Genomic DNA, 9729 nt, shown 5'->3' with positions numbered 1-9729 from the left:
GGTGCTCACTATAAATATTTATACAATTGCCAGTAATCTGTTGGTTCTAGTCTGTTAGTAGTGAAGGTGTCTGAGTATTTTGGGGTATGAACAAAAAGGAAGCTGTGGCTTAGTCATTTTTATTGCAGCTAAGAACTACAAAGAATTGCATCCCCATCTTTACTTGCACATACACTCATGAGTTTATATGTGTAAATATGTAAATACATATGATAAATATGTATATACCTCTATATGCATGCATTTATAGCATATGTATGTATATGTGAGTGATATATACACATATAAATAAATATGAAATGCAATAAGCCAAAAATCTGATGGAATTGCAATGGCAGCACAACTTGGTCGATAAAATTTATGTTTTTAAAAACATTCCAGACAGCTAATGTAAGAATAAGAACTGAATAGTACAAAGGAGATAGTTTCAGTGATATGCAATTACCTTCAAGCAAGTTTACAGAACGCTTACCTCATTAAAGAGGAAGAATTTTCTCATTCACAGAAGCATACAACGTGTTGCTGTTTACATTTTCATTTTCGAAATGTTTTGTTTGTTTGGGTTTTCTTTTAGAGACAGGGTCTCGCTCTGTCACCCAGGCCTCAGTACAGTGGTGTCATCATAGCTCACTGCAGCCTCCAACTCCTGGGCTCAAGGGATCCTCCCACCTCAGCCTCCCAAAGCAGTGGGATTACAGCTGTGAGCCACCAAGCTGGGCTCTTACCCTAAATTTATTATATATTGCCTTTTAGAGCATTCCTATTTATTCTGCATTTTTACGTTTCCCTCTTTTATTTCCAATTGTAGATAAATAATCCTATGTTCACCTAGTTAGCTCATTATTATTGGCCTAGGATGTTTGTTATTACACGTAACTATGCACGCCAGAGGGGAGCTGTGGGGGCGTTTTAAAATTAAACTGACATTATAATTATCAATGTGATATAGTTTAACTTACGGGTGGTTTCCTAGGGGGAAAAAAAGGCTTCATGCATAAAAACAGAAAAGCCAAAGAATGTTCTTTAAAACACATTTAGTTTCAAAGCGTTGAAAAGAGAAACGCCATTAAAACCCAGATAACATTCTTAATTATGCTGCAAATTGTTTTTATTTTCAATCACCAAGGGCAGAAATGCAGTCCTATTTCCCCAACTTTTCAATGCTTTTTTTTTTGAAGCTTCGTGATAATTCTAGGGAGTGCGGGACAGGAGCATCCCCTACAGGACGAGCTGGGGCCGAGCTTAACGTAATGTTCTGGTGGTCTCCTTTTCATCTGTTCATTTGTATTCACCCTGCGCGTTAACAGTGACTGTGCGGAGACAGTTAGAGATGGCGGCTGCTGTGAATTACGTCAATGTTCTCAGCCCCTGAAAAGGACTCTGCAGCTTTGTCAAAGGATCTGGAAGCACATGCTGAAATGTATACTGGAATTTTTTTTTTTTTTCTATTTACTGTGTTTTCTTGATACCAGGTTCTTAAAACTGTGTCTCTCTTTAGCATTGTGAAATGTAAGCTTGCATGTAGTTGAGGGAGAGAGACAGAGAGCAAATTCAGAAAGAAGCACATCACCCTCGTGTTTCATCCCTAGCTTTGACGGCAGTCTTCCCCCTAAAGCAGGAAGAAGCTAATCAGTGCAAGAGCAAAGTAAGTTCTAGAACTCCCTGTGTGCATGTCAGCGTGGGCATCTGTGAGTGGGCATGTTTGTGTGCATGTGCTCATGTGTGAGGGCGCATGAATGAGCGTGTTCTTCCCCTAGAAACATGATATGTTTTTGCATGTCGCATTGCCCTAAAGAACAAGTCGGAAGGCGTATCAATTCCTTGGATCTCCGCCACGAAGGACCACGCAGTGGGGGCTTTCACAACACACGTGTATTTTCTCACGGATCTGGAGCCTGAAAGTCCAAGATTAAGGTGTCAACAGGGTTGATTTCTGTTGAGGTTTCTCTCCTTCGCCATCTTTTCTCAAGAGTTTTCACATCCTCTTCCCTCTATGCTTATTTTGGGGCCCAAATTTCCCCTTTTTATAAGAACACGAATCACCGTAGAGTCCACTCTAATGACCTCATTTTAATTTGAATCTCCTGTAAAGACCCTGTATTCAAATAAGGTCACATGTCCAGGTACTGGGTCTTAGGACTGTCACATATAAGTTAGGAGGGAAAGGTACGTAATTCAACTCGTAACAGCAATTTTTGAGAAACTGCTGACTTAGGCAAACCAGGGTGATCTTGGAAGAAATATTCTGTAATTATCTAATGAAGATGCATTACGCTCTTTAGCAAATATAAGCTAAACATTAAAAACAGTAAACAGAAAACTCTGGTTCCTTCCCTTTGAGACCATGTTTCACAATTTGAGTAACTGGAGTGATTACACACACACACACACACACACACACACACACACACAGACACACACACACACAGAGCTGGTTTTACTTGGCTTCCTCTGCTGAACGGACGGCTGATTAAAAGTTCGCCGAGCTATGGATTTCTCTACCTGTTAGTTACACATGATTCTCCAAAACAGGACTGAGATTTCACACTTTGCTGTCCAACTCAATTCCTCCCAGTTCTACAAGTCAGCCTACACTAAAAAGTCATCAAACTCCCTCCACTCAGATAGCATCTTCGAAATACTGGAAGCTATTTCCCAGATGATTTTTTTAATTTTTTTTCTGTTTCTTTTTCCTTAGGTGTATCTTTTGGGGGCAATCTGTGCAATGAGAATGAGAGAGAAAATTCTTGAGCAAGTCTCTATTTCAAATATTTATTTTGCACCGGCGACAAACTTATCTAGAAATATAAGCAATTCTTGCTGATGACAGGTCTGAATTTTTCTTCCTTTTATGCCTGTTATTCCTTTGAAGTTTCTCCCCTGAATTTAATAGTAATTGAAATATGTAAGATGTATGCATATTGTGCTTTCATAAAATGCCTTCTTAAAGAGGTCAATACCGGGCACAAAAGTTTCATATCATAAGACTCATTCACAGCCTTTTATGAGCTCACAGCAGAACAAGCAGAGCAGCTCCTTGCTGCAAAGAACACATTTGCACACACTGTGAGGACAGTACTACCAACCTGTCCTCAGACAACATTAAAGCCTTTTTCAGATTTGCCATAATTTTTTTAAATTGCCTGGTGCTTTTTAATTGTGGTAAAATATTATACCCAACGTAAAATTTACCATTTTAACCACTTCTAAGCATGCAGTTTGGTGGTTGCAAGTACGTACATTCACACTGCTGAAACCTTGTACTCAATAAAGATTATGTACCCATTCCCCAGCCTGGAGTCCCCCGGTGACATTGTTCTGTTTCTGACTCTATGAATTTTACTATTCTAGGTACATGGTATATGTGAAATCATATGGTATCTGTGACTGGCTTATTTCACTCAGCATAGTGTCCTCAAGGTTCATCCGTGTTGTACCATGTCGCAGAATTCCATTCCTCTTTTTGGCTGAATAATATTCCATTGTATAGATATACTATAGTGTGTTTATCCACTCACACACTGATGGACAATTGAGTTGCTTCCACCTTTTGGCTATTTTGAATAATACTGCAATAAACAAATATCCCTTGGGGCCCCTGGATTCAATTCTTTTGAATTGAATTTGCTGGGGTATATCATAATCCTATGTTTAACTTTTTGACAGACCACCCTACGGTTTTCCACAATAACAGCACACTTTATCTTCCCACCAGCCACGAGCCAGCATTCCAATTTCTCCACATCCTCACCACCATTTGTTATTAACATTTTCCAGTTTTTGGATAATCCTAAAGGCTGCAAAGTGGTATCTCATCGTGGTTCTGATTAACATTTCCCTAATGATTAGATGTAAACTTTATTTATTTATTTATTTTTTTGGAGAGAGAGTCTCACTTTGTCACCCAGGGTAGAGTGCCGTGGCATCAGGCAAGCTCACTGTAACCTCAAACTCCTGGGCTCAAGCGATCCTCCTGCCTCAGCCTCCTGGGTAGCTGGGACTACAGGCATGCGCCACCATGCCCTGCTAATTTTTTCTATATATTTTTAGCTGTCCAGCTAATTTCTTTCTATTTTCAGTAGAGACGGGGTCTCGTTCTTGCTCAGGCTGGTCTCAAACTCCTGACCTCAAGTGATCCTCCCACCTCGGCCTCCCAGAGTGCTAAGATTATAGGCGTGAGCCACCATGCCCAGCTGTAAACTTTATTCTTACAAAATAATTTTCTATCATCTCAGATAACTAAGGCAAACCTTCCACATTGGTTTACAGTTCAAACTTGTAAATTTTAAAGCAGGAGTTGGCACACTCTGGCCCTTGAGCTGAATTTGGCCCTTTACTTTTTTTTATAAATAAAGTTTTATTGGAACACAGCCTTGTCCATTTGTTTGTGCAGTGTCTATGGCCACTTTTGGTCACAGAATTGTGGTTGGTTAACTGTGGCAGCCCATGAAGCTGAAAATATTTACTATCTGGCCCTTTGCAGAACAACTATGCCCAACCCACCTTTAGAGTGTTGAGGGATGGGAATTGATCTTCAGAATGATTTAAAGAACTATGGGAAACCTGGGCCTATTGCAAAGCTTTTGGCCACACAGATGACAAGTTTGGGGATAAATTATCTTGTGCAAGGCAAAGTATTATTGAAAAATGGAGATAGATGACTCAACAGATATGACAATCTCTAGGGAAATGTTGAAATGTTTCCCCAATAAGAATACCATAAGGCTGTTAATGTTGGTTACCCTGGGCAGCAAGGATGAAGAACAATGAGAAATTAGTGGGGGTGGGAAGATTTTTTTTTTCTTTTGTGTTTTTCATTGGTTACCAAAGAAACAGGATACTTGCCTAATTCTAGAAATTAATGAAGGAATAAAATGAGAAAAGGAAAAATACATTTTGTTTCTTGCATATGTAACTCAATTTGGTCCCCCTAAAATTGCCTGTTTGGACTCCTTTTTAGGGACGAAAGGTGGCTTCACACAGGAATGATGGTCTATTTGAAGACACAATGTTAACAGATTATCCCACAGGTACAGCCCATCTCTGGGGCAGATGGAAATGTCCATGGATGTGTATATGGCACAAAACATGACTTTGGAAGGAACTAGAATTTATCTCTGGGCAGTCCTGGAGTGGACATCTGGTGTCCATGAAGTCAGCTGGTCTTCAGAGAGCCCCTGGTAACCACCAATCTACTTTCTGTCTCTGTGAATTTGTCTGTTCTAGATATTTCATATCAGTGGAATCCTATAATATTTGCTCTTTTTTGTCTGCCTTTCTTCCCTTAGCGTAATGTTTTCAACATCTTCAAAGGAGCCTGGACCAGGTGGGAACTTCATCTGGATTAGGTCCATCTGCAAGGTGCATATCTGGCAGCAGCTACCTTTCGCAGAAAGTGCTGCTCTCTTTCTCCCAAGGCAGAGCTAAGATTTCTGCATTTCCAGATGGGAATTAGCTATGCTTCCTCGAGGTAGCTTATAACGAAAAATGAACAGCCCATATTTGCTCTCTGAGGTGACCTAACAAAGTGCTACAGACCGAGTGACTTAAAACAACCTATATTCTCTCACAGTTCTTAAGGCCAGAAATCTTAAATCAAGGTGTTGGCAGGGGCATACTCTCCTTGAAGGACCGATGGGAGAATCTATTCCATGCCTCTCTCGTAGTTTCTGCGGGTGGCCGGCAATCTTTGGTGCGTCTTGGCTTGTGGCTGCATCACTCTGACCTCTGTCTGTGTCCTCACATGGTCTTCTCTTTGCATGTGTCTATCTTTTCACCTTGTTCCTTCTTATGAGAATACCACTCATTTTGTCTTAAGGACCCACCCTACTCGAGAATGACCTCATCTTAACTAATTCTACCTGCAAACACCCTATTTCCAAATAAAGTCACCTTCCGAGGTCTTAGGGTTAAGGACATCTATACATCTTTTTGGGGGAACAAAATTAAACACCTAAGAATCTACGTTTTTTCTCATTGTATTTGGTAGTCACTGGAGGTTGAATTTCCTCCTTTAAGAATTTAGGATGTACAGAAGCTTTTAGGCAGGAAGTCTTTTAAGCCTCACACAGCATCTCTGTTTTTACTAGAGCCTACAAACGTATCTCCTGTTTTTAGCAGAGTTGAGGCACACAGGTGAGAATGACAGCACTTATAGCTTTGAGTAGGTGGCATGATGTCAAATTCAGCGTAGCACGAGGACAACGTGGTCCACAACAGCAAGTGTCCTTCCCAGCTCTGGGCATGTCTAGGTCCAGAGAGAATATGTCACCTTTCAGGTCAGGGAGACGTTTTCTCCAAGAAATGTGATTCTTCATTTTGAACTCTTGGTCCAAAATTGTTGAATGTTATGCTAGTCACTGTGAACATCTTCCATTTCATGCTACCGTATAGTTTATAAAATACCTATAATGAAATTATCACTTTTGACCTACCCAAGAACCTCTGGGAAGTAGGTGGAGTAATTATCATTCACTCCCATTTATAAACGATGTCACCGAAACCTGCAAAGACATTCAAATACCGTGATAAAAGCCTCCCAAGGTGTAGACGTGGATGAGGCATGAAAGTGTGGGTTATTTTGAAGTCTGCTCTATAACTTGAACTCATTGCTGTAGAAAAATCTGTCCCTGAAATATATAGAAAAAAGGAACATTTATTTAGTTCTGATAGCTGGCTCCTTGCTTTAGTTTTACATTAATTACGCTTTCTCATTGCATTAACACTTTTATTTAACGGTTCACTTCCTTTTTGTAGAACAGCAAAGCCCTATTTACTTTGTTACTTTTACTCATTTATTTTTTTGAGCAAGGTTCTTGCAAGAAGTCGTCTTAAAACATAGTCTCTCATATCGACGTTTTTCTCAAGTCATTTGCTGAGGCATGAAATAAAGCTGAAAGCCAGCGCAACGGTTGTGAGCCTGGCCAGTAATATCTTGCCTCAACACTAAATAACGTAGTTGAAAATCCTACAAGGGGTTGCAGAGGAGAAAATAATTGATCATCGTGGTTTCCCCAAAATGACCAATGATGCTAAGCATTTTTTTCCACATGCTTTTCGTCCGTCTGCTTATCTTCTTTGGAGAAATGGCTAGGATAATTTTAAATCGAGGAGCAAGAGGAATCAATGTATCCATTCAATAACTATGACACTGTCACCAGGCACGTGTGTGATCTGCAACAAAGACTAGCAAAGGGAAAGCGGACGATAAGGAATTCTAGGAGTAAGATCAAATTACATGCACGATAAGATGTACTTATCTAACTGCATCTCACAACAGCACAATGCAGTGTCTCATAAATGCATGCATTGACCCAATGCGTTTTAAAGGCTGTGCTGAGCGATGGGTATCTCCAAGAATGCTTAGCTAGTTAGTCACACAGAGGATACGGAACTATAGCATCCACTTCTGTTCTGTTTTATTTTCCTATTTTCCTCCTACCTCTTCAAAAGTGCGTTTGCAGCCAGCTGCAAGCTCTTTCCACTGCTAGAATCATCCACACTCCTTAACACATCACTTGGTGCTTCCACCTGAGAAAATCAGCCCATGAACAGATTATCGCTCTGGTGTGTCACTTCGAGTACCTTGTCTTCCTTTCAGAATGCCAGAGTGGCTCTCCGCCGGCTTTTCATTAAACAATCACCATAATCACAGGTTTCGAGATGTCCATGCATGAGCTCCAGTTACCTAATTGCTGGCGTTTGCTCACAGCTTTTGTTGCCTTCAGCTCAGAGAGCGGAGGGTGCTCCCCGACCCCAGGCAGAACCCAGGCGAATTTGCAAAATCCCTTTCCCGCATGTCTGTAGTCAGCTATATCTTTGTTTCTTTGGGGATGACGTCCCGATGAATAAATGAATAAAGGGCCACATGTGCGGGGCGCAAGCTTGCAGATCCACGCCCCTCCAAGCCGAGCTGTCTCAGCAGGGTCCTGACTTGCAGGTTGCTTTGCAAACAGGTCTCTCCACCTTTGCGGCTTCTTCAGAATTTTGAATTTTCTGGTCAAATTAGCCTTCCAATTTCCCTCTGTATAATCTGATAGAATGTTTTCTTTGGAAATACTATTCATCTGGGTGTCTTTTCTTACCCTTGCTGTCTGGGACCTACACCTGCATGCGGGAGTCTAGACTTACTTGTTCCAGCTACCCCATTCTTAGGTTCTCCTTGTTCCCGACAGTGTTGACCACGAAACTGTTGTTATTTTTATATATTCCTCTGTTGTCATCGCCACATTAAGCGTAACTTTCAATAACATCTTTTTATTGCAGATAGCTTGTGATCAGGTCAATGCTCAAACTGGTCTACACCAACCGAGTAGGGTTGAAATGAAATGTGTCACTACAATCTCTCTGACGGATTTCCCCTACAGGTTAGGAACATGACAACTTAGGGTGGCAACGAACAGTAATTAATCTAATTCTTCTTCAGGGAGGAAAGAAACCTTGCTCTGGGGGAGCCTTGGCAGGGCACACTTGTAAACTTCAAGAAGGCACAATCACTGCTTTATGCTCTCCAAGTGAGGAACCCTTCCCTGGAAGAGGTTGATGTATACTTAGTTTTCTCCTGGGGCTTAGAGGTATTATCTTATAGAAAAGTCGATGATTAATTATCATGGTGCTTGGAGAATCACTGAAGCGCAGCTTGCAACCGGAGTTGATTGAAAGCCCGTGTCCAATGCAATTACCAGCATGTCCATCAGATTTCTCAAAATAGAACTCACATGGGGCTGTTTAAAATATTTATCTTTGCATTCTTTGGGATCTCAATATTTAACACATGCATCAAAAGATAAATTGCTTTCAACTTCCCCCCTGCCAACAAATTTCAAGATGGCATTAATAGAAAATACTTTTCCTTATTAGTTAAAGGATCATAAATTATAAATAAAAGTTTTAAACCTACTTTGTTTATATTACATCAAACTGTGTAGTGGATGCAGCAAATGACACACATTTAGAGAAGTTCTGGGTTTAATCGGAAAGCTCAAACAGACATAAGCTAAGGCATAAATTTAAACATTTCTATATGTACAAACAATGGTCATATGAGAAATTTCAAAAACATGAAACATATGCATAGTGGAAATTAATTCAATTTGGCAGGTTTTCAATAATTCTGCAAGTCATCCAAAAGTAATACACAGTATCAGGAATACAATGGACATATGAGAAAAATCTATTAATAAATACACACACACACAGAGGCTAATTGTTAAAATATTTTTATTCAGAATCCTTCTTTATTCAGGCAATTTTTCTTTTGCTATAACATTTGCAATCTGTAGCCTGTCATGAGTCACTGGATAGAGTCAAGCTTCTCAAATTTTCAGTCCACTAGGGAATCATGGTGACCTTCTTCCTCCCATCGGAATCTCCCACACTTAAAGGCTTCGGTCAGTTTTATACTCTCCCTTCCTTTTCCTTTGAACTCATTGCATGAACATGGTTTAATAATAATTCTTGGTTTAAGACATATTCTCACCAGGGACCATGAGTCATTCTTTCTCCCCCTCCCCACTTTTCTCTTTTCTCCTTTCTTCATTCATTTTCCTTTTCCCTATACCCAAGACACACAAAAATGTAACCTTGACAATATCTCATATATGGTTGTGATCTCTCCTTCATTGCCCTCCTCTGCCTACTTGCGCTTAAAACAAAGCCCCTTTTAAATCTGCAGGGATTATGGATGGCTTTAATTTTGCTAAGGTTTAATGTATACATTCTTTAAAGAAA

The sequence above is a fragment of the Propithecus coquereli genome, unplaced genomic scaffold (assembly GCF_000956105.1).
Source record: "Propithecus coquereli isolate 6110/MARCELLA unplaced genomic scaffold, Pcoq_1.0 Scaffold52, whole genome shotgun sequence".
Lineage (NCBI taxonomy): Eukaryota > Metazoa > Chordata > Mammalia > Primates > Indriidae > Propithecus > Propithecus coquereli.
Note: the sequence above shows the minus strand (reverse complement) of the source record.